The 25,622-nt window shown below is 37.4% G+C and overlaps 1 protein-coding gene across 7 annotated transcripts in view; it reads right to left on the bottom strand.

Moving 5' to 3' along the window:
- The window catches only part of nlgn1 (neuroligin 1), a 299,196-nt gene that overhangs the window by 221,342 nt on the left and 52,232 nt on the right, over positions 1-25,622 (bottom strand). For 4 of the 7 annotated variants that reach the window (XM_079856561.1, XM_079856566.1, XM_079856567.1 and 1 more), the window contains exon 1: positions 10,509-10,890. The exons of 2 other annotated variants lie outside the window; for them this stretch is intronic. The gene's annotated coding sequence lies outside the window, so the exon portion shown is untranslated. Of the gene's footprint in view, positions 1-9,011; positions 9,026-10,508; positions 10,891-25,622 lie in introns of those variants that run through there. One more of the 7 variants, XM_079856565.1, reaches the window with a different exon arrangement.

Here is a 25,622-nt window from a genome sequence, read left to right as displayed (position 1 = left end):
TATAGGCCAAAGCTTATATGATTATGTGTGGATATGCTTAGCTTGCAGGTCAGAATGGTCGCACTGGCGAATCTGGAGTTTGGGAAATATAAAGTCTGATTGAGAAGACCCTGAGTTTATTAGAGCTGCCATCAAAGACTCACTTAAAATTAACCATCATTTGCATGACAGAGTAATCCATCATATCATCAGTCCAGACAGTAATGCCACTCACACATTTTTAGGAGTGGTACAACAAAGTGACAGTTGACATCAGGTCTTTTTTTAACACTCACTCAATGAATATGGTGTGCGAAAATGGAATTTTAGATAACCAATTAAAAATCTGCAAAGCTTAAATTAATAATTCATCCAAAAATGAAAATTCACTTAAAACACTTTATTTTGATGATCCCTTTTGAAAATTCTGTTGACTATAAGTAACTGCAACTACACGTCAACTAACTCTCATTAGACTATTAGTAGACTGTCTGCTTAATATCTGCTAACTCTTTATTGTGATGGTCCTTCAACAGATATTCTACTATCAGTAACTTTGCAACTACATGTAAACTTATTCTAACCCTAACCCTACCAGTCTACTAATACTTTACTAACACTCTAATGAGAGCTAGTAAAATAACGTTGCTTATAGTCAACAGAATGTGTTAAAGGGACCATCAAAATAAAGTGAAACCGTTTCTGTCTTTATTTACTCACCCTCATGTCACTCCAAACCATAATGCTGTTTGTTCTGTAAAACACTTCTCTTTACAACAATCTTTTCTTCTTCACTTTATGTTTTCATGCTTCTTATCTGAAGTGAAAAAAAGATATTTTGAAGAGTGTTGGTACAATTTTGGTTCCTAACTTCCATCGTTTATGGACATAATGGAAGCAAAAAAGTCACAAAAATTTGGTACGACATAAGGGTGAGTAAATCATGACAGAATTTTCCATTTTCGGGTGAACTATGCCTTTAGCCTACTTAAAATTGTATGACCTTAAAATAGCTCATCTCAAGCACACTAATTTCATAAACTATTTTAAAATACTGCAAAAATCCTCCATTGGATTCAATGGAATCTATGCCAAGATTCGTAAAAACTGTGAATGTGTACATTTTACATAAACAACATACAGGTTTAGAATGACAAGAGGTGAGTAAATAATGAATTGTCATTTGTGAGTGAACTATTGCTTTAAGATTCCGATGAGACCGTACATAAATAAATGCACGTTAAAATAGTGCGCAATGAGAACACGTCCATCTCCCGAGACTGCAGAGAGCTGCATTGACAGAAAGCAAACGCCGATTTGAAACGAGCAGAAGAACTTCTTGTCCTCAGATGACAACGTGTAAGCAGCCGTCAATCCAACTGAAAGACAGAAAGAAAGAGACTGCTGCAGCAGAGCTGATCTTACTCAAGTGGACCGTTTTCAATGACGACTTAGTCATGAGGATATTTTAAATCTATTCTGTGAGACTCACACAAACGCACATACTGTATATGCAAATGTGCACACACAGCCTATGCTCTCACGAAAACATACACAATTACGCATAACTCATTCCCAGCACCTGCAAGAGCGAATGCCGGCAGAAATGCTGAGGTGTACGACCACCACTGGGCCTTTGCATTATTCATAACAAAGGTACAGCTAGAGGAACAAGTTTACAATTTATGTCAAGTTTAGCATTACAACCAGGTGATTCTACGTCAGTGTTAATCACTTATCACTTCCCTCTGATATTAGGGATAAGTTATGAGTAGGGTTAGGTTTAAGGGTAGAGACAACATTTTCGGACAGGAATGTTGTTCCAGGATCAACAAAATATGTTGACCCAGGAACATGTCTCACTTGGCAAAATCACAGTGGCAACAACATGCGTACACATCCCATTTATATAAATAGGAAGTAGACTTTGATGTTGTTCAGGCAGCTCTAAACAAGAGGTTTTTTCAAGATAAGGAAGTTCTGGGCATATCCGGCACCAGTGACCAACACAAGGTGCATTCTAGATAGAAATGCTGTTCAATTTGCGGTAATACCATGTGACAGTAAAGAGATTCCAACAACTGTGCCAACTAAAAACAGTAGTTGGTTTACAGCATGGCTAAACCTCATGATCTTACAACAATTAGGATGATCTAAAATGTGTCCAAATTCATCCACTTTATTGGCAACAAATATGTTTTTGCTAGCAAAGATTTCTTTTTTTTAATAATTATATTTACGCTACTAGTCAAAAGTTTAGGGTCGGTTTTTAAAAGAAGTCTCTTATGCTTTAGTACAGTACAGAACAGCTAGAGTAAAAACAGTAATATTGTGAAATATTATTACAATTTAAACTACATTTCTTTTAATTTTCAGCCTCATTACTTCAGTCTTCAGTGTCACATGATCCTTTAGAAATCATTCTGATATGGCACTGAAGAAACATTATTATTATTATCAATGTGGAGAACAGTTGTGCTGCTTTCAATATTTTTGTGGAAACGTGTTTTTTTTTTTTTTTAGATTCTTTGATGAATAAAAGTTTCAAAAGAACAGCATCTATTTGAAATAGAAATATCTATTTGTATTTGAAATATCTTACTGACCTCAAACATTTGAACGGTAGTGTAATATATACATAATGTTGTATATGAAATGTTGAATTAGCGGTGGTGATATAAGCAAAAAAAAATGTGCTATATATATATATATATATATATATATATATATATATATATATATATATGTGTGTGTGTGTGTGTGTGTGTGTGTGTGTGTGTGTGTGTGTGTGTGTGTGTGTGTGTGTGTGTGCTATATATAATTTAAATAACAAAATGTGTTTGGTCGATAATGATATCACAACGTACAGATTTATTTAAAAGTGACACCGAAAAAAAATTATAATAAAAAAAATGTCCTTTTGATACAACAGCATACTATTACACACATACATATTTATATACATTTTTTCCACTCTTTAAAAAGGTTTAGGTTTATAAAGTCATGTTTGCAGATATTAATAACATTCACCATACTGCCATTTTAGTGATATCTGCTGTGCAAGTTCTCCAGTTTACCACTGGGATGTGTAAAAAACAAAAAAGCTCTTGCTGTCTCTAAGCAAACATCTCCTCCCACATGCACTTTTGCACAGGCATCAGGATCATGAATCTGAATGCTGCGAGTGTTGGATTAACAGATGAAATATGCAGATTGCATTATATTTCGATGACCTGCTTTCTATGACGTTCTCTACATTACATAAGCTACATTAACAGGTCCTGAAAAAAGGAGGGAGCATACAGAACCTAGTCAAATAAGCTGCGTGTAGAAGATTCAATTACACTCGTTGTCATCAAAGTAATAATTGGGAGATTTATTAGGAAGGTAGCGAAATTACAAAGCCTGTAAAACATGGACGTGAAAAACCAACTGTATCTTTATCGTTCTTAATATGAGGAGCGTTGAATGCAGGCTTTGAAAAGCAATCCGCAAAACCCATAAAGTGCTTGACAGATTTAGCCTGATTATTGCATGTGGGACATTTAGGTCTTCATCCCACAGAAATGTCACATTAGCCTCTGGTCAATGAGTATGTGGCAAAGATAAACATCAAGAAGCATTCAAATGTGTGTGTGTGGTGGGGGGACAGATCCAACCTTGACCTGAACCCTGATTTAACAAAGACTAGAATGAAACAAAAGGCGCTTAATAGCAACACATGCAGTGTTTGTGCAAATGTAGTCTTCACAAAAGGTTTGCTTTGGGATTTGGCAAGCGTTTCACAGCCTACGTTGAATCCTTTGTCTGAAGCGAGTGTGAAGAGTAGACAGGTGTCCAAGTGTAAACACCAGCTTTAGCTGGCAGAGACGGAGGGAGGGAGAGGACACACGCCTGCCTACCTATCACACCTTTAGAATGACAAGGCGCCCATCGATCCAAACCGTCCTCACACTCCACTGCCGATGGAGAGGTGGGAAGTGGAATTTTGACTGCTATAACGACAGGGGGTGGGAGCCAATTGCTTCCCAGAACTGTGTTCTTCTCCGGAACATACGCACCAGTCCATTTAGACAGTTTAACTTTGTCTGGCACTTTCTGCACTCAGAACACACTGTGCTTGACTTCCACTGCCTCCAAGAGAATGTCTTTCCCACCGAAGAAAAAAGTTGCAGTCTTAAGGGACCATGAAAATGGTGGCCAGTTTGCGCACACACAGACAGAGAAAGGTCAAGGCTCTTGGACAAGGCGGAGCTAACCACGGGAGAACAGAAGAACACTTCAGCCATGATGAAAGCTGCATTTCCAATGGATCAAACCAAGTGCGTTCTGAAAAGGGGATCAGAGAGAGAGACATGGCAACCCATTGTGCCTCATAATAACTGTCTGCCATAAAAAAAAGCCCATAAGTGGAACAATGTCATGAACAGAACATTGCTAATGGATTCTCAGGATTGTGGTTTTTGAGAGTCTGTTACATGCAGTGCACTTTCAACAGTCTTTAAACGAAAGTACATTTGTTTCTTTACAAACCACATAATTGACCGTTCGCAAAGACAACTCTCCCTTTAGTTACTGCTGCTATGTCCGACATCCACGCCGCTCTCACGCCACACCATGTTCTCACACAGTGAAAAATACATCGCGGAGCAGAGAGGACACTGACAACGCACTGACAGACAGGACAGAGCAGGTTACTTTTGATATGAAACAAAGTCTCAACTTTCAAATTTGGTCCTTTTTTAAAGAAATTTAAACAAAAAATACCGTTTTGTGGCTCTTTAATGTGTCGTGACGGATCGCTGTAGAGCCTCAGTTAAAGCTGCTCATGAACAGATCATCTCTTCCTTCTAGTTAATTTATAGCCTCAAATAAACATGAATGAACATCAGAAGGAATGTTTGTTTCAACTGTGGAAAGACACACCGTTTTTCAAGTTCAAATCACCGACGTTAACCTACTAACTCTCCTGACTGCTTTGTTGGAAAAAAATGGCGGATTCGGCGGATGGCGGATTATGATTGGTCAGATCGCCTGTCAATCAAACTCCCTGCGAAGGGTCAATTGTGGCCATTAACAGGTTAGTTAAAGCTGCAGTCATATTCACTGAAACCGACACTATGCTCCGACAGAACAACATAAATCAGCCGGTTTTAGAAAAAAAAACACGCTTCTACCTCCACCTGGAGCCTGTTATTTGTTTTGCAAAAATCCACCGCTCCCGGTTCTTCTGATCCAATCAGCGCAGGGCTGTGTGAGATCTAACTGTCAATCACAGTTCGTGCACATGCCACATATCCCCCCTCCCCCGCGCACGTTACAATATCACATGCACACGCCTGAAGTTCGCAGGTGTGTTGGATTGTACGAAGCGTGATGGCGGAGAGAAAATCTACTAACAAGCTTCCAATTCCTCGGTAATTGCTATCTATGGGTAGATTAGCCAGGGATTAGCGCAGATGGGAGGGTGCTCGCTGGTAGTGGGGGAGGGGCATTAGAGTTGTAAACATTTCAAATTTTGGTTAAGTCCACTCAATCTGCCAGACTTGCCGACTGCAGCTTTAATTAAAATTATGACATCAAATACTCACTCTTATGTTGTTCCAAACCCATAAGACTTCATCTTCAAAACACAAATAAAAAGTCACACAAGCACGTCTGAGCTTCCGTTTAGCATACTCTATGTGCTCCAAGTATGTGTGTTGATCTATGTTTACATACAAATCAAAGCATAATTTAAATGTGTTCATCTTATAAAGTGATCCTGTCTCTTCAGAAGACTTGGATTAAACCGCTCAGTTCATATTTTGACACTATCATGATTAGGGCTGCAAGATTTTTGGACATTGGGATTTTTTGATATAATGATAATCATGGGTCCATTCAAGCACAAATAGACGTGGGTGGAAGAGAACGAAATTCAGTGTTCGTGTCCTGTCTGTGCCCATGCAAAAGTTCCGAATTGAATTCTCTTTCGCCTCCTCTTGCGCTCAAATGGTTTAAAATCACTTGAATGTTTAAACTGACCAGACCTAAAACACATGTAAAAGATTCAAAAGATAAAAACTTTCGCTCTGATGGTTAAACTATGCAATTAATCAAAGAATCACACATTTCAAACCGTGGTACCTGGTCCGTACGGATCAACTACTATGATACCTAAACTATACATCGCACATCCTGAGATGTGACTATAACAAATCCGCACATCACGATATCAACGCTAATTCTGCACCATTCACAATGTCTTTATAAACTTTTTGAAGTGTCAGAGTTTTGGTGAAATTGACATTCAATGGAGAGACAGATATCTTCTAATAAATATATTTATTTGTGTTTCCAAAATGAGCGAAAGTCTTTTGGGTTTGGATTAACATGAGGATGAGTTTTTTGTGTACTTGAAAATGCTGTTTTGTTGCTCACAATCGCTTTTAGACTTCAATGTCACAACCGTCTGATAGCCATTTTTAACTAATTATTTGAGCGCACACATGTCAAATGATCAGATTAGCAGCATTACGCAAGTTTACATCTATACAAAGTTGGTAAACTGCATTGTGCCGAAGGATCAAGGCACGAGGGAATAATGAAAGGTGAACAAGGCTTTAGCGGGCCTAATGCCTTCCTCATCAAATGCACTGCAAATCCTGAACCTGACAGCACAGATATGTGAAACACACAGCACTGCGTATCCTTCAAAGGGCAACCATTGTCGCTTCACTCCAGCTTGCTGCGAACATCGATGTCAGCCATGTCTAAATGATTACAGCAAAATAATCGTTTTCTTGCAGTAGAAAAAAACAAAACAAGCACGAAGACAGTCAAAGAAAGGCATTCGTCTGCACAATAAAGCAGATTAAAAGACAGCGGGTGCCATGCTCCACTCAGGATGTATGCAGGGAGACAAATCACATCGCCTTAATCACATTTAATGGCCCACGATTTGTGAATTAATATTCTACTCGTGCCAATGTGGTTGAGAGTTCAGCAGGATTTGGAAGCATCTGAGACACATCATTGTTGAATAAGATGGTCTGAAGAGTTGAATATGGACTAAAAACTTTTTATTATGGGAGTTACAGAGATAAAGTTCAGCTGGTCATGTGATCTTACCATGAAAAATAGACTGGAAATTGGTTTAAAACAAATATTTATCAATATTTACTTAATCTTTATTCGTCCATTGATATTGGGTCCACAAATTAATGCTAAGAACACTACTAATAAATCTTTACTTAAATTAATTTCAATTAAATACGCCCCTTAATAAATTATACACTGCATTACATAATCTATGACTTAAAGATGTTGTGTATATATATATATATATATATATATATATATATATATATATATATATATATATAATATCTTTAAGTCATAGATTATGAAAATGAACCACCCTTATGTGGAGTATTTTTTTTTTCTTTTTCGAAATACACTGATATGATTGAAGTCTTCATCCCATGCAAGTATTACATTCTCTAAACATATTTGTCATACGTACTCCTCTTTCCTTTAGGTATAAAATTGTTTTTTTACTTAGTGCACCTTTAAAAGTAAAGAGCAAAAAAACAGTGTGACCAGACAATGTCGTCACATTATCTGCCATATACAATCTTGCTGCATCTCTCTTTAAAGAGAGAGGGAGTTCTAACTGTGGTGGTGGCTTCTGTCAAAACAACTAGGCATACAATAGCAATTATGATATTCTCTGAAAAGCTACTATTCAGTCTTAGATGATTATAAATCTCAGTGGGAAATCACAGCGTTTTAATAGCAGACCTTCAATATCTGCAGATACATAACGTACACTGTAAGAAATTAAATCGGACAGTTGACATCACGATCACGAGTCACGACTCAATATTACTTTCAGACCATAAACCAACACAACTCCCAGATGGCCATTGAAAAACGTAAGAATATTGTGGAGACAACCACTCAGCACACACACACTCTCACACATCACTTTCCCCTTTAAGCTTTCGAACAGTGACGTACGCTCTGCCTGCTGATTATGAAGCGATCCTCATATCACATAATGAAGAGCATCAATAAAGGCAGAACAAAGCCCTGGTAATTAATCACCATGTAACCGACAAAGGTTTAATGTCAACTCAGTAAATGGAAAGACTTTCCAAACCAATCTCGGTGTAAACTTTAGTGTGACACCATTAAGCATCGTGACAGCAACTATAAGCTTAAAGGGATAGTTCACCCAAAAAATTAAATTCTGTCATCATTTACTCACCCTTACAGTATGTTGTTCCAAATCTGTATGAGTTTGTTTCTTCTGTTGAACACAAAAGAAGATATTTTGAAGAATGTCACCAGACAGTTGACGTTAGCCATTGACTTCCATAGTATTTATTTTCCCTACTATGGAAGTCAATGGCTAACATCAACTGTTTAGTCACCAACAGTTTTTGAAATATCTTCTTTTGTGTTCAACAGAAGAAAGAAACTCGTACAGGTTTGGAACACCATAAGGGAGGAGTAAATGATGACAGAATTTACATTTTTTGGGTGAAGGATCCATTTAAAGGACTTAAAAGACATTTGCCATCTTTACGCTGCTAAGGCAGCACATCTGCCTGTACCACGAAAAAAAAAAATGCATTTACACGCTATTTTAAGACACCATTAATGGATTTATGCAGAAAATACATTTTCAGAAATGCGTAACAAATATAGTATGCATGCATATAGAAACGTGCAAAGAACAGAAATATGAAATAGGCTAATAAAAATGATCAAATATCAACTTTGTTGTTATGACATCAGCAAAGTTTTAGGCTGCACTGATGCTGCATTTCATCAAAGCAGCATCAGAACCTCAGAGCTTACTTTGCTTTGAATGTGGCATTGCGTCTTTACACAGAATTTGGAGCAAATGGATAAGAAAAAACTTTGAGGATGGCGGAGTACATAAAACGTGTTCGTGTGAAGACACAAATGGGCCTTGGGGGCGGCTGTCTTCATTTATCAGAAGCCATGAAGCAATATTAGCAGGAAGAGTCAAAACCTACATTATTTATGGACTGGCTCCCTCCCCTGTACACATTTGGTACCTGGTTTTCAGACAGGCTGGAGAAATACAAAAAAGCTTCCCACTGAACGGTTAGTTTTTTGACAATATAACTATGCATGGCAATATAGACGCCCTTTATTTTACGATATGTATTTCCCTGAAGCGATATTTCACCATATTCGAATACGAAGACGACGTCTTTACTTCGAAATATTTTTAGCTAAACCGAACTCACCAAAATGCCTCGACAACTGACAAGTTTTATGTGAAGCACTGGTCTAAAAAATAGATAAGTCGTCCAGTTTTGACGTTGGGGTGTCATGAAATCATTTTGGTATCTAACGTTGAAAGGAACAGTTCACCTCAACGAAACGAAAATCATTAGCATTTACTCACCCTCACGTTGTCCCAAACTCTTATGACTTTCTTCCGTAAAACAGAAAAGACGTTTAACTGAATGACAGATTCAGTCACCATTCACTTTCATTGTATGCAGAAAAGACGCAATGAAAGTGAATGGCGACTTAGACTCATTCTGACTAACATTTTATTTCCCGCTTCACAGAAGAACAAGTCACATTAATTTGGTACAACATGAGAGTAAATGAAGATATTTTTCATTTTTGAGTGCACTATTTAAAATACAGAAATGTTTAAAAAGCGCTCGAACTTCAACGTGTCTCGTCCAAACATCTAGCGTCGAATAAGGCGATTTTTCAGCCGTTGATACAAACGCAGTCGTGTCTACCATGAATGGCAAGTTTGCTTGATCATCACGCCGGCATTTCTATCATTACGCCTTGAGATCTGCACAAGTTGCCCACCAAATCACCCCTCTACTCTCGACCGTACAGTATTATTGCACAATGATATCCAAAAATGCCATCACTCAGAATGACACGCATCGAATAACAAAAAAAAATAAAAAATAATCCGTAAATAGGCGATGCACTTGCGCGTTTCCATACAAACTCACGACGTCAAAGCTGTCTGAGTCAGAGGTTCCTTCAAGACCTCATTATCAGTCAATTAATATAAGCTCGACTAATTTGTCGGATTAATTATAATTAAGAGGGGTAAAATGAGAATCACCTTAATCAAAACAGATTAATTTTCATATACAAGTTGACGGGAGAGCACATTAGTGTAGGCTGCACTTTAAATACACCTGACTCTTGCCAATTGATCCTTAAGGGTTGCAGATTGTATTAAAATTCTTATTTAAGTTACAGCACGTCACAAGCCCAGTTCATTTCTTTCTGATGATCACGGTTTATGAGCATTATAAGGTAACTGTTTTGTATAATTTCACATTTAGAGCAGTTTTATTTCCTAATATCCTACAATCCAGTCAAATGCACAAGTTTCTCTTTCTCATCTTCCATGTTAGAATAATTAAATTTTCAATTATATAATGAACAAAACACGACAGTCTCGTTTACAAACAAACAACACAAGAAGCTCGCGAGATAGATAAAACGATCCACATAATTACCATGAAGCTCTATTTCCAACACTCTTTGCCATTTCCTACATTTCCAGAGTGCGTCTCCCACTAATGAAGGCAGGAGGAGGGGGGGAAAATACAATCCAAACGAAGGAAAAGCTCAAGCAAGAAACATTTGTGACAGCGACATGATTCGGTCCAACTATTTCGCAGAGTAAAACAGCATGATTTCCCTAATGCAGTTTTAAGACTGATGTTAATCCACAATCCGTCGTCTCATCAGGGGGAAAAAAAAAACACATCCCGGTGCAGTCTTTAGGTGTCGCAATGAAGGTAAAAGACTAGAGAGGGGTTTTTTACCCTCGTTCCTCACGATTGTGGGTTCGCGGGTTGATAAAATGCCGATATCTCCACTTGCCCTCAGTACGGAGAGGAACTGAATGTGTGAGCGCCTCAAAAGTGGAGCAAAGACGCCCCTTGCGGCAGGTAAAGGAACTGCAACGCTCTTACTGGAGATATTTTTTAAAGGGACATTAGAAAATCTTTCCCAAGTGCTTCTGTTTAAAACACATAATGGTATTTCAGTCTCATAGCTTGTGATTTTTATCTAATCTGATGAAGAATGCTGACATTTAGATGCTCAGTTGGTAACTAGCAGAGATCAGGGAGTGTTGTGTATATAATATAATATGTTTTGTAGGCTATATATATTTTGTTGAAATGTCTGTAACTGTTTTTTTTTTTTTGTTGTTGTTTTTTTATCACAATGAGTCTCAAACTTTGATATAATATTTCCATATTCATCTGCTTCAAATTAAAGTGAATTAGAAATGTACTATCGATAAACTCTTTAGTGTAACGTACACTGGTCAATCATTTTCAAAAAATTTTTTTTTTTTTTTTTTATTGGCATGAAATTATACACTCCAAAAAAAAAAAAAAAAAGATTTATGCAATTTAATTAGCAGTAAAATTCCATTAATGTGTTGAATAATCCTTACATAATTGAATTGAATAGTTGATTAAGGATTGTTCAATGTATTCAATAAAATTATTATTAATTATTGTCATTCCATTCAATTTGATGAAATTTGATGGAACTATTAAATAAATTTTGTAAATTGTTATATATACAGTATATATATATATATATATATATATATATATATATATATATATATATATATATATATATATATATATATATAATGGTCACATGACTGTGATTTTACTCCTCCAGCTCATTTCTAATTGGTTAAACATCCTTTCCACAGTCTCACTATACTCACAGAAATGGGCTTTTACTAATAGGTCTCTTGGGAATATGTCAGTGTTCCAGCAAACAGGTCTATATCTATATCAGTAGAAACAACTGACCCTCCCCTGCAGTGTAATGAAACCCTAAGCCAGCGCTTACTGTCCCACTGAGAGCCTATACTCTCTTCATTCATCTATGCTCATCTCTCATAAGGCACACAATCTGGTAAATAAGTGTAACAATTTGAATAATTTTACAATAAAAAGTGCATTACCTTATCATAATTACATTTTCAGAATCCAGATTTCTTCTATTTGTCGGCTCAGCCTGACATAACTTTCAACATTATTGCTTATTTTTTGGCTGTCTTATTGCCCAACAAATAATTTCCACACTCATATCCAATGAAAAAAAAGTTCAGAGTTCCACATTTAATATTCTCTTTCATTGCTTATGCAGCAAAACCAAAAAAAAAAATTCATTCACTCACTTTAGACTTCGTTGAACACACTTTTAACATTTTGTGATGCAATCCAACTACTAGATGCAACAGTAGCTGCTGTATAAAGAAATATTAATGCTGTGGCATCCATCACCAGTAGGAAGACCCCAACTGTCATCTAAATCATGTGATTGCAGCATCACAGCTGGGCAGGTTCCACACAAGCCATGGCATGTTCTGAATCACTTGATGAGAGGCAATTTACTGTACTAATGTCCTCAATATCCCTTTGAGAGAGTTAAATATAAAATTGATGCCACTGCAAATTGGTCCACCAGTCGAATCAATCCTCCCTTGGACTCAAAAGCATTCCATTGGCTGTTAGCATTTTTAACGGGTAGTCTGTTTATAGTGCTTGATTAGAAATCCTAAAAAAAAAAAAAAAAACGGGTAATTAATACCCTTATTCAGCAAGGAGGCATTTAATTGATCAAAAGTGACAGACTTTTACATTGTGTGATTTCAATTTCAAATGAATGATGTTGATGTTGAAATTTCTATTCATCTAAAAATCCCGAAAACAAAAAAAATGTAGCATGGTTTCCACAAAAATATTAAGCAGCACATCTGTTTTCAACTATGATAATAATAAGAAATGATTCTTCAGCACCCAATCAGCATATTAAATATATAAATGTTATATATAAATGTAAATAAATATAAATAAACACCCCATACCCTACGTAAATGTTGCAATTATATATATATATATATATATATATATATATATATATATATATATATATATATATATATATATATATATATATTATTATTATTATTATTATTATTATTATTATTATTTTTTTTATTATTTTTTATTATTAGGCATTACAAATAGCTACTCCCTGGGGTCCTAGGCAAACTGAACAGGCATGCCGAATTGTTCATGATCCCGAGATAACCCATATCCAGCACATGAGAAATTGGTTCTGGCACCATTTCATTTCATACACTTCTGAAAGAAATTCATTCTATGAAAAATCAAATAAATTGCAACCATTAAAAAAGTATAGACTGTCACATCTTATCACATGACATGCTTGTAAATAAACTATGGAATTCCTTTTAAAAAAATCCACCGTAACCTTTTTTTATTATTATTCACAAAGGCGAGAATCGTCTTTGCTAATCTTGCTCCATGTCATCCCGTCTCATATCCTTTCAAAAACACAGCAAGTGTAAATTGACATGCTCTATTTTGTGCAGGATGAGCCTTTGAATGTTTTTAATGCACTTTTCACATTAACACACTGCTGTCATTAAAAGTGAATCACTGGCCTGACCTCAGCGGTGATTCATTCCATCCACTGCAACTAAAAGCATTTCAACGGAAGCATGATGAAAGCTTAACATTCAGCTAACCACCTCAACTTCAAACATCTGCTAAGAGCTCCAAACAATGTCAATTACAGCTCTCGCTCTCCTCGGACAATTCAAGCCCATAGACGAAAAGCCACAATCCACAAATCTCACTTGAAATCACGGTGGCCGTAGTAATGACACATGCTATTGTATCGACCACCACAGTTATTGTAGATGACAGCTTTTTGCGATGACAGTCCGAACTGTCTGGTTCTGTACAGTAGTGAGCACATTAAATAAGCTTGTGAGATCTTCCCGCCATATGTTGTCTTTGCCGTCACTCAAAGGCAGCCACTGGCAAGCAAATTGTTCGTTTTCCAGGCGAGATGTAGGACAAACGTGCGGCCAGATGTTTGGGGAGACGAAGAGAGGCTTCAGATGAAAGGCTACAGCATGTGCCGGCATCGCCCCCGAGTGTAGTGTTGCATGCCAGGCAGACGCTGGTGTAATAACCAATACGCCTCCGGCAGGCTTTGAGAAGCGGCCCTGCTCCCGGCACCCAGGGGTCACTGCAGTCCCTCACTTTCTCCCTCCGACTTCCTCTTTTCATCCCTCTGTGAGTACATTTCCTTAGAGCAGGAGGGCGTAAAGAGGGGCAGGCTATAAATAACAAACACCACACACTAATAGGCACTCTGTAACTGTACCTGCTGCTGAGCAAATGCTAATTGCGGTAACTTACAGGTGGTATATCAGCTGTGAGCAGGGCTTTTGTATTGTAGCTTCTGTTTTATATTTCGATTCATCTTGGTTTTGTTATTTATCTTGTCTTTAGTTTTCACGGTAACACTTTACAATAAGGTTCATTAGTTAACTACCTTAGTTAACATGAACTAAGAACACTCTCAGAAAAAAAGGTACAAAAGCTGTCACTGGGACAGTACCCTTTAAAATGCTAATATGTACCATTTAGGTACTAATATGGTACCAATATGTACCTTTGAGGGACTAATATGCACTCTTTAGGTACAAAGGTGTACCTTTTGAAAAGGTACCGCCACAGTGACAGCTTTTGTACCTTTTTTTCTGAGAGTGAAGGAACACTACTTCTTCAGCATTTATTAATCTTAGTTAATATTCATTTCAACATTTACTAAAACATTATTAAAATTAAAGGTTGTATTTGTTAGCATTAGTTAATGCACTGTGAACAACATTTACAACAATGAACTGCTGGATTTTTATTAACTTACTAACAAAGATTAATAAATACTGTAATAAATGTATTGCTCATTGTTAGTTCATGTTAGTTGATACATTAACTAATGAAACTTATTGGTAAAGTGTTACCGTTTTCACTCTAGCACTATTTTCTAATTTCAGATTTTTATTTTTTATTTTAGTTATAGTTTTGGTATTTTAGGGCTGTTAATGTGCTAACTGGTCATGTAATAATGGTTAATGGCTTTAAATTGCTATCCAGTGGCATTTTTATATTTTCATGTCAAATTCAGGCTGGGGTCGATTATATATTTCAAATGTTTTTGAATGAAATCTCTAATGCTCATCAAGGCTGCATTTGATAAAAAATTCAATAACATAGTGAAATATTATTACAATTTAAAATAGTTTTTTTTTATTTTTTTTATATTTTCATATAATATATATCAATATAATTTATTATTGTGATGGCTAAGCTGAATTTTCATTATCATTACTCTAGTCTTCAGTGTCACATGATCCTTCAGAAATCATTATAATATGGTGATTTGGTTGCTGATGAAACATTTCTTATTATTTTCACAGTTGAATATAGTTGTGCTGCTTAATATTTTTGTGGAAACCACAATACATTTTTGTAAAGTGTCTATGCTGCCGAGAATGTTCAAAAGAACATCGATTTTTAAACAGAAATGTTTGTATATCTTTATTTATATATATATATATATATATATATATATTAGGGCTGTCAAACGATTAATCGCGATTAATCGCATCCAAAATAAAAGTTTGTTTTTACATAATATATGTGTGTGTACGGTGTATAATTATTTTCTATATATAAATACACACACATGCATGTATATATTTAAGAAATATTTGCATGTATATACTGTGTATATATATTTATATTATATATAATTTATATTATATATAAATATTTTACATATAAATAACACATTTTTCTTAAATATATATGCATGTGTGTGTATTTATATATAGAAAATAATTATACTCCATACACACACATATATTATGTAAACACAAACTTTTATTTTGGAATGCGATTAATCGTTTGACAGCCCTAATATATATATATACAAATATACATACATACATATATATATATATATGTATGTATCTATATTTGTATGTATATATATATATATATATATATATATATATATATATATATATATATATATATATATACACGCACAACAAAAAAATCTGAAATATTGAAGAAATTATCCGAAGTAGACGAGAACTCCCGACCACAACCTGGTGCTCTCTAACGGGTACTGTGGATGGCAGGCCTGGGGCAAAGGCACGGTGGGTACACAGACACAGACTGGGTGATTAGTGAAAGGGGCAAGTTGTAATCCACCGCTGCATTAATCAAAATGATAATGCTTCCATTTGTGATTACTGCTTGCTTCCAGCACTGCATAAAGCCTGTCCCGTGTGTGCCCAGGGTTGTATGAGGATGAAGGTGGGTGGGGGATGTAGTCACCCCGCCATGGTAGCTGTCATATAACCAAATATCCTTCCAAAACCACCTGGTGCATCAACTGCAGAAGGCTGAGAGCCGTTTTGAAAAATGGCAGCTGAATGTGCAGCAGTCGAGTCACATTGTACTTGCAAGAGAGTAGAGTCGTTCTGCAGAGTGAAAGAAATCTCTCCATTCAGACTGTTGTCGTGTGTCTTTTGTTCTGTTGTCCTCACCTTCCTTTGGCTGAGTTTGCTTTTGCTGCGTGATAAATCACCTTAAAGACTGTTGCCTCTCTGTATAGCGCTGCGCATTCAGCCATGTCAGATTTAAATAAGAAAATGATAAGACAGAAAGAGGATCTGACACATTTAACACGGGAAAACGCAACGCTGGCATCTTATTAAAATGTATGAAACCAATAAGAGTCAGGCTGGCAGAGATAGGGTGATCCATAGGCAGCCAAAAGGTGGGGCAGTCTTGTTTATTTGCCGGAATAGTCAGAACTTGAAAAAGTGTCCGCTCTGTATCAGGCATATAGTATGTAGTAAAAGAAGTGCAAATGAATCCTAAGGAACAGTGAGCCGGATTTTTGAGTTTTTCTGGAATAGTTTTCCACTCAGTGTCTTTCATCGTAACTCTGAATGAAACCAGAGAGCATCTTTCTTGTTCAAAAAGAATATGGGTTAGAGTCAGACATGTTCCAGCAAAGTGACTCATATCGATTTCTGCAGGAGTGAGACATCAGATTTGGATCTGATGCCACGGGGAGTCAGCAGCCTATTGTTTTTGGAGTGGGGGGCAATCATTTGATATCATCAAACTGTAATGAATCTGGGAGAGAAGAGAGTTCTGAAATTAAAAGCGTCCTTTGCGACCATAAACGGGTTTCTGAAGCTGCAGCTCTCAGCTCCCTTGGCTAAACACTGAGACTGAATCAGGGGCGAACTCTATGGTGATATTCAGTCAACACATCTCACTCTCGACTATATACTCCAAGTCGAAATGACTAAGGAAACAGGGTGTAATATTGCTTTAAAGATGATTTTTTTTTACACAAAAATCAAAGCATTTCACAAAAGGTATCGTTCTGCCACAACTGCAATATTATTTCAAATGAAGCAGCCTCTAATAGAAGTGCTGATCAGAAAGTTATATGACGATAAGACTTCCTCACTACCCAGTTATTTTAGAAAAGCATGGATCCTTCAGCACACAGAGAGACTTTTTTAATTACACATGACTGGTGGAGAGACACTGGCAGCATGGCATATATTGAGCTCCTACTAAATCTTGTTTATGCTGTCACACAGGGGTCGACTGGCTCCTAGCAGGCTCCTGGCACCAGCAAAACAGCACAGTTGGGCTGCCTCTTTCTGGCCTTGTCCGTGGTGCTGAAATGGTAACCCTCACCAAGATGTTTTGTATGATATATCCTCAATGAATTCACTCAACATGAAATGAAGCAGCACTGTGAATGCTGCAGTGATTTTAAGGAACAACTTTTATCAACAAATTAATGCTGAAAGTTTTTTTTTTTTTTTTTTTTTTCTTAATAATTTTTTAGATATTTAATGTACTTTGAGTAAATAATCAGTTTAAACATTTTCAGATTACTTGGCTGCAATGGGTGTTCAACCCAAGTTACAAAAGGAAAAAAGAATAAAAAAAAATATTAATTAAATAATAAATAATTAATAGTATTAATAAATAATAATAATAATAATAATAATAATTATTATTATTATTATTATTACAATATGTTTATATTAGCAAATGTTTCCTTAGTCATTTCGACTTTGAGTATATTATCGAGACTGAGATGTGTTGACTGAATATCACCATGTAATAATAATAATAATTATTATTATTTTTATTATTATTATTATTATTACAATATGTTTAGGTTTGCAAATATTTTTAATCACTGTAATATTTAATACATTATATTTTTGTTGTTTCAAATCATTATCATCATTATTATTATATTTAAAAAATCAAGCTAAGTAAGTGCTTTGAAACTACATATAAATATAATATATTAAATATTACAGTGATTAAAAATTATTTGCTAACCTGAAAATATTGTTTATATTTATTATTTTAACAAATAAACAATGTTTGTCATTACAGCAGATAATTAAATCTATTTTATTATTATTATTATTAAATATGTATTATATATAATATATTTAAAAGAATTAAAAGAATAATCACTCTGAAATGTATGTAATATTATTAAATATACATTATTAAATAAAATAAAATAAAATAAAATAAAATAAAATTTTACTCTCTCTCACACAAACCAGCCTATACATGCACCGGGAATTTGGCACTTGTTGTGTTGTGTTTTCAGAGCTAAATTACCCTGACTCATAAGAATAGTGAGTAATAAGAGAGCTTTTTGCATTGGCCCCTCTAGATTTCTCTGACCCTGGTGAACCAACTGATCAATGAGCGTTTGCCACCTGTATCCGCTGCGCTCGGCCCCGCTGATATCCCAATATGTCAGCGCAGTGAAAGTGAGAAGGCAGTGGGAGGAGTTCAGCTCATTTTCACATTTGATGAATAAATTTCCGGACAAAATGCGACAGGAAGCGCAGCGGAGCCTGTGTTTTTCTCATCTGACGCAAGGTCAAGCAGATCCGTCTGGTTCTGGAATTCTCTGCAGGCTGTCTTTAAAAAAAAAAAAATCGCAAACGACTTTGAAATCACATTCTGTCCTTGCAGGCCAGAGGTAAACCATCTCTGGATGGCGTGGCCGCTTCATTTGTATTCCAAAACACACGGGACACTAGCTTGATCAGGTTGGGTTACGTAGCCAAAGCGATCTATCTTCTTTGATGTAAAAAAAGATCTCTTGCTCGTTTTCTGACAGCGTAGGGCAGGAAAAACTGCTCGGCCCCAGAACTTTGCGCGTTTTCCCTCCACCTGCCAGAGTGGCGCGGTGGAGATGGAGAGAAAAGCCTTGGAGAAGAGGCTGAATTTATCAACCGCACAGTGCTCCGAGCTCCCCTCGGGTAGCATAATGAGTTTAAACTCGGTGAAAAATCAACAGGGTACGGATAGAATAACCTGAGCACTCGACATCTCGAATGGATTTTGCTTTCAGAAAGATGCCTTTTAGCCAATGATCTCTTGCTCTGTGTTGTGAAATGTGATAAATATCTAACAACCTCCATTCTTGTAATGGCTCCTGGAGCCAGGAAGAACAAGGGAACCGTACTTTTCTATTAGATTCCTCGACTTTTTATGGGCGTAATTGGTCTGAGTAAATGGATTGGTGAGCAGGTGCTACAATGCGTAAGAGCTCTAATCTTTCTTCATTTGATCATTTACAGGTAGATTCATGTCTTTAATGGAAGTATACCTCACGAAACGTGGCCATAATGGGGAGGAGATATACGCGCCTAACCCAAGTTTTGATTTCCATCATCCTGCCCATCTCTCTCTGGAGCCCTGAAAGATCTAATTACTACTTTTTTACAGACTTTCCACATCCACTCCATAGCCTATTATGCCTCGACCACCAGCCAACTGGATATTGCTTTAAGGGTACGAGTTTGGAGGGGGTGTTCTCATCAAAGACCTCTTTTACCTTCTTAATGTTCAGCATTGTGATCCCTCCGGGTGGAACCGTCATTTGATCTTAATGATGGCGGTAGGTTTTGTGAGCAGACAGCAACAGGTATTCTGGCATTTGATGAGCCCATTAAATCCCACGAGGCTGAGAATTTGGCAGCGAGACCGGGAGACGGGAGAGCCAGCTGACATATTGGACGGGACGCAGAAATACACGGGGAAAGAGACACGGAGAGCCAGAGGAGGAACTAAAGCTGAAGAAAATTGTCACTGCTATGAAGAGCTTTGGGTTCGCTGTTGCCATAGATACTCCATGGCCTTTCCACTAGGAGAGTGCTGCTGAATCAATGCATTACTCTGGCACTCCGAGGCAGGTGAACACAGCCCCAAAAAAAAAATCAATGGTGAGGAGGTGAGTGGGCAGCTATGCAGAGCAGTGTAAGAATACTTTATGGGGAGAGAGAACTACATGGAAGGCAGATAAGACGCTTCCTGTAACTGCACCAGAAAGCTATGATATATGGAGCGGGTGAGCAGGTGTAGTTATATAGGTGCCTTCTAATTCATCATTCCATCCCAGCATGCATTCTAGGGAAGAAAGAGAGCGAGAGATGAGGTTTCGACTAGACCTGTGTGCTGTGGCACATAAAGGAACATTGCATTGTGACGTTCCATATAAATGCTCTGAAGAATTCAAAGCTGCAAAGAATATGGCAACAAAATGGCTATTGATGCCACTCTCTTTGCTTTCTCTTTCTCAGTTACACATTCTCTCTCACACACAGCCATGCATCATAGGGATGTGCATGAAGCCTAACCTCAAAAAGGCACAAATATTGACAAAAAGAATAATGAATTCTAACAAAAAGATAAAAAAACAAACATTTGGAATTACAATGCAATGGTGGATGTGTGAATGTTATGATTGAAAATATGAAATGATCAATAGTATTTACGTGCACACATATTTTCAACTTTTTTTCAGTGTCTGTTAATGTTTTAATCCTACCCTATTCATTGACTCACTCACTAATTCAATCGTTTTTTAGCTTTATTTTAAATAAAGGTTGTAATAACATAATTTTATGAGCAATAAATTATATAAAAATGCAGTTTTATTCATGAAATAATAATAATAATTATATAAATTAAACAATACAGATTTTATATCATTTTATTATTCATACAATTATTTATACATTTGTTAAAAAGTTCAAATATTTTCAACCTTTTCAATGTCTATGTTGATGTTTTAAACCTACCTTATTTATTTAGCGTTTTAATTTAATTTTGTCACTAAACAGGAGAGGGCTGTCAGAACATTCCAAAGGGGAGTGGAGGGAGGAAGGAGCCAGGGAAGAGTTGAAGGAGTGAGGGGCCATAATGTGATCCAGAGCGTTACCAAGAAAAAGGACCACAGTAGAACCGATTGAAGGGAAGAGCCAAGGAGGAGCTAGGAGCCTGCCAGACTAAAGTGGAGTTGATAGAGGTGGAGACCCAGGCAGAGCCGAACATCCGGGGTGACACTGGAGGGTTGAGGCGTAACCGCAGGCTTGCGGGATTGAGGCGGAGACGGGGTGGAGCCAGTGAGAGTGAGGACAACGGTGGAGTCACAGAAAACCAAAGGAACGGTGGAGCCGCAAGGACGGTGGAGCCTAGCGAAGCCTGAGGGATGACGGACCACAGTGGAGCCGAGGGAGCATTGAGCCAAGGTGGAGCCCGGGGCTCGAAGGTTAGAGGTGGAGCTGAGGGATCCACACACTAAGGGGGAGTTAACCACTGGGTTGCCCAAGGCAGATACAAGCAGAACAGTGGAACCACTGGACGAGCCAAAGGGCTGAAGGGAGACAGCAGAGGTGAAGCAGAGGACCAGGTATGTTTGGCAGCGGAGGAGGGAGAGGGAAATGAAGGAGACTTGAGGATGGGCAACAAAGACTTGGAGCTGGGCTTGACCAGTGACAGCTTGGAGCTGAGCTTGGCCTGCGACGACTTGGATTACTTGGAACTGGGCAGCGCCGATGGCAAAAAAGACGACTTGGGACTGGACTGGACCAATGGTTTACAAGGCTTAAATATAGGAGGGAGTCAGGGAATCAAGGAGTTCACATGATGAGGTACAGACTTCAGGGGTATGAGGATGAATGGAACTCCACCCCACGATGGCAAACTCCACCACCAGCACTCCCTCAGGGATGAACATCAATACTGGCTCACACACCTGGTCAGACTTGGCAGGCTTCGGCTCTGGGTCTGCGGTGGGCTCTAGCTTATGTTTCATGCTCATGGTGAGTGCATCTTCGAGCTCCAGGACAAACACTAGTTCAGGCTTGAGCTCCAGGACGGACACTGTGGCTGAGTGGTGATGTCCTCATCTTCTATATCTCCAACTTTGAATGGCGAGTCACACAGCCACAGCATATAATCCATGTACTGTGCAAGCATGCAGGTGGAAGCTTCTGCTGGCTAAAAGCAGGTGTTTATCCAGCCCACTCCAAAAACAGCTCTTTAGAGTGCCATCGCTCCAGGACACCAGGTGGCAGAGCTCGAGGAACTTCTCCACATATTCTTCCAGGGGATGGCCATCTTGTGAAAGGGAGAGGAGAAGATCTTTGGGGGAGTGATTTGAAAATCCTCATGCTCATCTTGTTTGGTCTGACCTTCTGTCACGGTCAGTCTTGGACGTAATGACCAGAGCTGAGGTAAAACTCAAACAGGTAGGTTTATTTGCAGATATGGCAGGAAAACAAGGCATAAACAGGTAAGAGATTATACTTGAGATCATTAGCAGATGAGATAGACTATACTGTTAAGTCTTTGTCTCACAGATTCGTTGGAGCACACACACATGAGGGATAACTGAAAGATGACTTGGATGAGGTAACAGCGGTAGCTAGCAAGGTAGTCAGGAACATTAAGCAGGTAAGTAGCAAGGCAAGTAGTCAGTAGCATCAGACAGAACCTCACTGAGGGAGTGTGTGTGCTCTATAGTAGTGCTGGTGACGAAGGCTATATGAGTTCCAGGTGTGCGTGGTAACTTGCCAGGATGGATGAATGGAAATGCAGTCTGTGACAAATTTTAAATAAAGGTTGTACTAAAAAGAATAATTAATTAATTGTTTAACAAATTATTACTATTATTATTATTATTGGAAACTATAAATGGAATAATCTAAATATTGACTTTCAGTTTTCACAGTCAGACTTCTGGCTTAAGCCTCACCCACATTCAGTTCTATAGATTTACAGCTAATTTTGTCATTGCATTAGATACAGATACATAAACACACCTAATACATCACATATGTACATCTACTGCAAATACACTCACTTACAATAAATGTCAGACTAAACTCAAGCTTCAATTAAAGAGCAAGAAGCTGTATATGCCATTCTAAACATAATTGATCTAAACTCAGTTGTTTTTCAGTCAGCCTTCATTAAATGCCCAAATGAAGCATGTGACTTATTACACCGCCATACACGATGCACTGCAGGGGATACCAAGTAATTGACCATTGCAGTCAGCCCGTATGGCTGACATGACAGAATGAAGTGGACAGAGGAACCGTGGCTGATTAACATGCCAAATGGACAGTGAACTACAGTATGCCAATTATACATCTGTGGCTTTTTCCACAGACACTCCTGCCAAGTTCCTCTTTGAGGTGAGGTCACATCCCACGTTAGTGAGTGTTCACAACTACCCCCGCAATTACAGCTGTTTTAAGCTGCTCTGAAACAATATTTACACATCATTACAGACGTGATTCACTAATAAATTTGAAATTAATTAAAACCATAAAAAAAAAAACACTCTAATAGGCGGGATGAAAAGGATACACTTTAACTTAACACAAAGTAATTATTTTAATAAATTGCTTTAGCTTTAGTATAATGACAATATAAAAGCCATTGTTTTAAATATCATGCTTAATTTTCTCACACAATATAAACTGGTCTTTACAAAAAAAGGAAGAGGAAGAGGATCTCTCAATTTTAAAAAGTGTTAAAGAATGAAAAAGTTGGAAAATCTGAATGTCACTAATAATAAAGTATGTTTTTCTTTTCAAAATGAGCGATATTACATGCACATATGCTCATATCTGCACATATGCTCAGAATGACTAATGGTGTGCTGCTGATATAGCATGAATACTGCAAAATAATCACATACAAAATATTTATTTATGCCAGTAATGGTGGATTTACTGCTTTGCAACAGTTAAGTGGCAGGACCAATCAGACACACACTTATTCATTATATTTAATGAATAACCCAGCAACCCTCTTCACACAACCACAAAACAAGTTGTCAAGATGCCTGTGACAACCCCCCTAAAAGGGTAGAATAGGCCCCTAGTTACCACGGCAGCAAAGGCACGCCAGCGAGATAAGACTGGTTTACGACGTAAATGTGGAAGGCACAGGCCATAAGAAAGACACATAAGGACCATAAAAAGGGACTTATTTCCATTAATTCATAGGCAAACCTTCTATGAATGAACATGCATATCTCCAGGACATTGTGTGTATGGTAATTACTGTCTTGTATAGTTTATTTTGTATTGTATACTGTTTTATGCATGTTTTATGATGGAACCACTAGTTCATGTAACCTCACCTATACCATGTTTGGTATTTATGAATTTCTATTTTAATGATCTGAATGATCATTTATGTTATATGTTGATACCTATGCAACATATAAAAATGACAAGAATCTGCAGTTTCTCCTTCAATACCCAATCCTGTTACACATGCAAATCAGCATGCTCAAAGACAAAGGTTTGTAAACTTTCCCACTGAAAGTTTAGGTTTCCATTGGCTCACTGCCCCACTGGAGGTGTGACCTCAACAGAAGTAAAAGAGCGCTGTCGGAGTGACCTCCCCTCTTCTTCCTTCTTCTTCTGGTTGCTGTTTGTGTGAAAAGACTGAAGACATCCAGTCTGACCACAGGACCTTTCCCCCGGTGCACAGCCGGAGGGGCTTCAACTATTGTAACTTCCTCGACAACGAGTGAGTCAGGCTAACATTGCAAGTTCATCATCACTTCTTTATGCAACACAGAAGAAATTGATTGCAACTTCAAAACCATCGACTAGCTGAACCATCAAGACTTTCTCCTGAGGCTGCAACGGGACGCTCGTTCAACGGCTAAGGCATTGCAAGTAGCGTACATTTACCTAACTAAACCGAGGTTAAGTATAAGCTGTAGACCCCTTGTTAACAATTTGCTTTGCAATAAGAAACTGATAGTTCTGTTCAGATGGTTAAATGACTCTTTCCATAGCTTCATTTTCCTGTTTCTGTTTTCGTTTCCACTTACTTTCACTTTCCATTTTACCCATGTGCGCAAGATTGTGTGTATGTGTTTGTTTAGATTAGTTTTGTGTTCGTGATAAAGTTAAATAAAACTTTTGTGCACATTATTACTCATGTGAGTTTGATTCTGGTCACTGCTTGTAAATCAACGTCCCTTTAACGGTGCAATCACAGCTACATGCTAAGAAAGAGTTATTTTTATGTGGCCACGAAAAATATCCTTTCAGAGAATTGATAGACGATCAATACTGAGTGTTCGCTGGACGAACAGAATAATTGATGGTGATATTAATTCAGCTATATCAAATTAATTATATTAACTGGTCCAAATATTTATAATGAATTATAACAAGTTATAATTAATTATTCATATTTCCTTTTTGAGCTAATTTGCTACAACAGGTTTTTTGCCCAAAGGGTAAAACAGAAAAAAGGGGGAAAAATATCCACTGATTAAGCACACTTGGCATTACTTGTAAT

The sequence above is a fragment of the Squalius cephalus genome (assembly GCF_949319135.1).
Source record: "Squalius cephalus genome assembly, chromosome: 22".
NCBI classification, from domain to species: Eukaryota; Metazoa; Chordata; class Actinopteri; order Cypriniformes; family Leuciscidae; genus Squalius; species Squalius cephalus.
This window is presented reverse-complemented; position numbering and strand designations above follow the sequence as displayed.